Source organism: Dasypus novemcinctus, chromosome 22, assembly GCF_030445035.2.
Source record: "Dasypus novemcinctus isolate mDasNov1 chromosome 22, mDasNov1.1.hap2, whole genome shotgun sequence".
Classification (NCBI taxonomy): Eukaryota; Metazoa; Chordata; class Mammalia; order Cingulata; family Dasypodidae; genus Dasypus; species Dasypus novemcinctus.
Window position 1 is genome coordinate 25,535,367 of NC_080694.1, and position 5,983 is coordinate 25,541,349.

Consider the following 5,983-nt stretch of genomic DNA (forward strand, 5'->3'; position numbering starts at 1 on the left):
AGTCAATCTTTAATTTGCTTCTATATGTCTCATTCCTTCTCTGCAAAGAAGCATAACATTTTAAAAGGATCTTAGAGCTCTAGAACTCATAGACTTTCAATAACCTATGCTAAAGATAAAAAAAAAACTTAAAAAGTAAAGATAAAGAGATCTAAAAAGTTACATATGATGGTTAATCACCATCCAGTTGGTGCCGAGTCATTGGATGATGCAAGCCCTGGCCTGCCACTGTGAGGACATTCTGTTGGTGACTTTAGCTTATTAGGCAGTTGGTTGCATCTAAGGCTGGTTACATCCACAAACAAGGGTGACTGCCTTCAGCAAGGAGGGGAGTCCCATCACCCCAGCAGCTGGAGGTCTTAAAGCAACACCAAGTCTCTCAGCAGTCACAACTCCTTTCTCTACTTCTCCAGGTTCTCCCGAGGAAGTCATCTCCTGTGCTGTTTCCAATGCATGGCCTGCCCTAGGAAATCTGAACTTGCCTATCCCCAGGGTCACTAAGCCAATTCTACTAACAAATCCCTTCCTATTTACATATGGCCTCATATCCTATTGGCTGTTTCTTCAGAGAACCCTAATACTGGTAGAAATGCAGATATTACTAGCTACTATGTCCTGTGATTACTTTGTGGTGGGCCTTTTGCTAAATGTTTTTATGTGTATTAACTCATTTCATCCTTATTTTTTGATTAGCCATTTGGAAATGAGGCCCAAAGTTATACAATTTGCAAGAGAGGTTGAAATCAATCCCACGTGCCTGACTCCTGAACACAGATTCGCAGTCCTCTGCTGCATCGCTGCTCAGACCAGGTTCAAGTCTCATCTTCACCCGTGGTTCTATATCCAAGGCAGGCATTGACCATCTCTGAGCTTTGGAGAGGGAACATTGCCCAAGTCCAAGGCCCCTGGAAATCATACAGGCCTGTGTTCAAGTGCTTAGCATGGAGCTCTGCACAGAGCAGGTGCAAAGTAAATGGTAGCTACTTCCCCTGTTCAAGGTCCCAGAAATAGCCGGATGTAGAAACCCAGTCTCCTAACTCTGCAGCCCTTTCCACACCTGCCTTGTCTCACTCTCCCCTTAAGCTTTAACCTGACCGTAATTGGAGAGTGAAGCATCTGTACTTCACTAAATGCAATGTAATTCACTCATGATTTACGTTTTAGAAGATTTCCCCCACAATCAAACCTGCCCCCTCACAATCCTCCCTAAATTTACTTTACTTCATTGTACATTTAAAATAAAAGCTCCTGAATACATATATACTTAAAGATTTTATTTTATTTGACCCCCCACCCCCAGTTTGCACTTGCTGTCTGCTCATCTTCTTTTTAGGAGGCACTGGGAACAGAACCTGGGGCCTCCTATGTGGGAGGGAGGCACCTAATTACTCAAACCACCTCTGCTCCATTTGATATGTCTCATTGTGTTTCTTCACTGTGTCTCTTAGTTACATCACTCACTGCATCATCTGGTTGCATCAGCTCACTGTGTCACCTTGTTGCATCAGCTCACCAAATCACCTCGTCCTGTCAGCTTGTTATTTGGCTCATCCTCTTTAGGAGGCACTGGGAACTGAAACCGGGACCTACCACATTGTGGGTAGGAGTCCAGCTGCTTAAGACACATTCACTTCCCTGTATTTTATTAAAGGATTTTTTTCTGTATCGTTCTATAATTATAAATGTTATAGTAGTCTAAAGTGCAGTCATCTGTTTTCCCATTGCTCCTCCTCACCATACATTATATCTGCTAACAAAGTACATCAGGACATGGGGAAAAATATTTCTTATATTTGTAAAAAGAGGAAATGAAGTTCTCTAAAGAGCATACTCTTTTCATTTAGCAGATAACTGTTACAAGATGGCAGATTTAAAAATAGTCATTCATTGTATTCCTTTATTGTACTTGATCAGTTCTGTTTGACATATAAAGTCAAGTATCTATGATACTAATATTAAATTGAACTTTAATTTTAAATCAATCACTGACACTTGGTATACACAGTATAGGGAAAATAAAGGCTCCTTCCATGTCTCTGTAAGATCTGGACAGATCCTTTTCAGATCACCAAATAGTCCATAATTCTGCAAAATGTCTAATTCACAAATAAGGCTCTTTTTATACTGACTCCCATAAAAACACAACTCCTTTCATGATCTGAGTTCTGAAGCCACTATTCCTTCTTGTCAGCACTGAACCCCAGGGATTTGAGAAAAGAATTTTCTTGATAAATATTTGACAAATTCAAGCCTTGATTTTACCATCTCAGCCTCATGAAAATGGATCAGTTATGAGAAGAAGAAAGAAAAAAGGAACTGGCTAGTATAATCCTTCATAACTGAAATTACCATGTTGAACTTGTTTGTCTCTAACAACCTGCCCACCAACACTTGCACACACATAAGAATGGAAGCTCCTTGAAGGCAAAGTCACAGTTTTCTTACTGGTGTACTCCCAGAGCCCAGAACAATGCCTGGCACATAATAAGAGCTCAATAAATATTTGTTGGTTAAATAAGAGGGATATTTAAAGAAGGATCAAACATGATTCCTGTCCTCAAAGACACAATCAATACTAGAAGTATGCAACAAGCCAAAGCAGAGGGTGTGAAGAAAATCAGCATTCCAGTCCTCAGAGGAGTTCAGGGTTTTAGTTTGTGGGGAAAGAAGAGTCCTGAGTTGGGTGCTAATGAATGGACAGAATTTAGTCACAGGGAGATGCTGTCTGGAGGGAGAGGGAGCACTGGGCAAAGGAGCAAGGCAAGAGAGAATGGAGTGGATTAGGTGGGAGGGAAGAGACCACCAGCTTGGAGCCAGGTAACAAGGTGCAGCCTGCAGGGGTCGCAAATTCAGAGCAGAGGAGGTTCTACTGTATCCTGTGAGTAGGAAAGAGACCAGGTTTTTGATCACTGCCTGGCATGCTGAGGGTTTCAGAAGATTAGTCTGGGGTGTGCAAGATGAACTGGACAAGAGTAAGCCAGAGAGGAAACCGGGGAGCAGACTAGCACCAATACCTTAGAGAACTTGGGAAACTCATCTACATTCTAGTCACTCATCATCATAATGCCTTATTAAGTAACTTACAAAGGAAACAATAAGGTCTTAGGCATTAGGGAGTGATGAAGATATTGGTTTTAGTGTGTCATCTTGTCCATTCTTTCCTTTGTATCAGGGGGAAATTAAAACAGATATTCCAATAATTTAATAACTCTAAAAACAGAGTTGAGCATATTTTATGAAGAATATAGGCATGTTCTGCTTTTGGAAAACTGAAGGTAAGAAAATTCCATATTTCAAACAGAAGCCAAAGATTTATAAAAAATATCCAGTACCCAGAAAAGCCTAATTAATAAAGTGGCTACTTAAATTAGAGATATGAGATTCTTAGACCACTGGGCTAGCAGACTACTTAGGACCCTGGAAAAAGCAAGTTTGAATTAGGGATTACTTTGGGGGTTGGGGAAATGGAACCATACAAGGACAACTTGATAATCAAGTAACTAGAGGTGGCATTGTTTAATAGCCTCTTTTCCTAGTAATTTTTTGCTGTTAAAATCTTTTGGGGCCATTAATGCGTAGTGCTAATCTGAAAAAAAATCGAAAAATAAACTTATTTTTTATAACAATCCAAAACATTCTTAATATTTTTTGGCCAGTGTTTACTCAAGATTTGGCTTTTCCTAATGGCCAATACTTTCACGTCAATCACAAAACTGTTACTCTTTAGTCTACTGAAAATGTACTTTGCTTTATTAATGATGTTATTTATAAAACATTATAAGGAATTTCAAAAAGAAATATCCTGAGAAGTAGTTTTAATTTCTGAAATCATCTATTTTTCTCACCCTTTTAAGAAAATAATCCTTGCCTATTCACTTCAACAGGCCTTGTAACGTAAAAACCACAATAGTTTCTTTACCTTTTGTGTACATCTTCATCAACTGTAAAAGGTAATACAAATCCTTCTTTATCTAATTTAATTTCAATATCTGGTGAGAGAAGGAATAAAGTCTTCATGTGATACCCTCACAAACACTATCTTCCTTTACTACTTTGTTCTATTTTGATTTCTTCCAAACTATTTATCAATAGGACAGAAGGCTGCAAAGAAATAACCACAACCAAATGAGGATGTTCACTCACTCAGCTTCAAGAACAAGCCTATAACCTGAAATTAGGGAGGCTTCCTGTGCTAAAGCAAGGAGTAGGTCCTGAAATTAGCCAGGAGAAGTAGGAACCACCCACTCTCTCCTTCTTCTTACAAATGGTGGCACACTCTCAATTCAGACAGTGAAGAAAATCTTCTAAGTTCAGCAAAGTTAGACACCTAAGCAGCTCAACCCATCCATTAAATGACATGTAGATTTGGCCACACAAATCTTAAAAACACAAGGCAATAGAAAGATGAATTAGGGAGCAGGAAGGCACTTCCTAGAAAATACAAATGGTCAATAAACATTTGACAAAATGCTCAACTTCATTATTGCTCACTCAAATGCAATTTAAATACATGACAAGACACCCTTTTCCACTGAATTGCATGGCAAAAGCTAACAGGACAAAAAAACTGTACAGTGGAGGTGGGGGTGACCCAGCCACCTTTACTCTCTGCTGGGGAGGTGTGACATCTACCATTCAGAATCACTATCTACTGACATTACACTAGTAGTCCCACTCTTAGCATTCTAGTCTGAGGCTTGAAGGAGCATGGGCCCCAGTAGAATGACATGCAAGGATGTTTACTACAGCATTGTCGATAGAGACCAAAGATGGAAAGAACCTGAAAGATTATAAGCTGGGGAACTGGTGAGTAAGTCCCATAAAATACTACACCACTTCGAAAAAGAATGTATTTGATCCACACATATTGGTCTTGAGGAAGGTCTATGTATACTGAACATAACGGTAAATTATATGATACACTGGACATAAAAAAGAGAAAAGAAAATTGGTTTCCATATTTGTGTACGTTTGGCATAGAAAGCACAGTTACAAATTTGTTATTTCAGGGAATCGAGGTGGTTGGGGTTAACTAATTTTAGTGTTTATCTTTATAGGACTTGGCATTGATAAAATTTTTTTAAAAGAAAAGAGTAATGACTTTTTATATATTTAGCTTTTACCAGAATATGATCCTGAGTCAAGTTTGAAGGACACAGAAGAAGGTGTTGAAGTCTGTTGAGACTATTTCCAATCACACAAAAAAGGTGTGCTGTGAAATTTATGAGAGGGAATCTTTATAGCACAGATACCACCTAAACTAAAGTTTCCCAGAGAAGAGTGAAATTTCTGACTTGGTTTAAAAATGCACTCAGAAATAATTAGGATTTGTAGAGTTCAGAGATTCAGACTTTTTAATCAAATGGCTATTGTGCGTGCTAAACCCTTTAAAACCCTTGAAGTGAATCAAGGAATACTAAGACTCATACACCTTCAACACTTGAAACCATCTAGAAATCTCATATAGCGGGAACTGGTCCTATAGGACAAGACAGAAATGGGGTCAATTTACCAAAGAAAAGGCCAGCTATTACACATAGCTCCAAGTAAATGAAAGTTTTCCTTTTTAATAAAGTTATGGAGACAAGTCAAAAGAGAAGTGACTTAGTTTTCAGAAGGGGCACAAGAAAACTGTTCTCCCTCAGTGAAATAATGCCATACACTTTTTGTTTTTACCTTATAGAAAGGATATTCTAGAACTGAGGATAAGTACAGTTGTGTCAGTTGTGCTAGACTCAGTCTGTCCAGACATGATTCTTCACCTGAAATGAAAAGTATCCCAATCAGTTACGTTTCAATTTTCCTACATGTAATGAAAAAAATCATGAACATCCAGCACTAATTAATTCATTCCAGAAGTGTGATGGATTTTTAAGTGACACTAGAAAATGAAGTTGTTAGAATTATGCCCTCCTGCTTGCTTAACCAGTGACATCTTATTTTGACTTCTACAAACCCAAGCTCCAGCTTCTGCCCCTTGTTG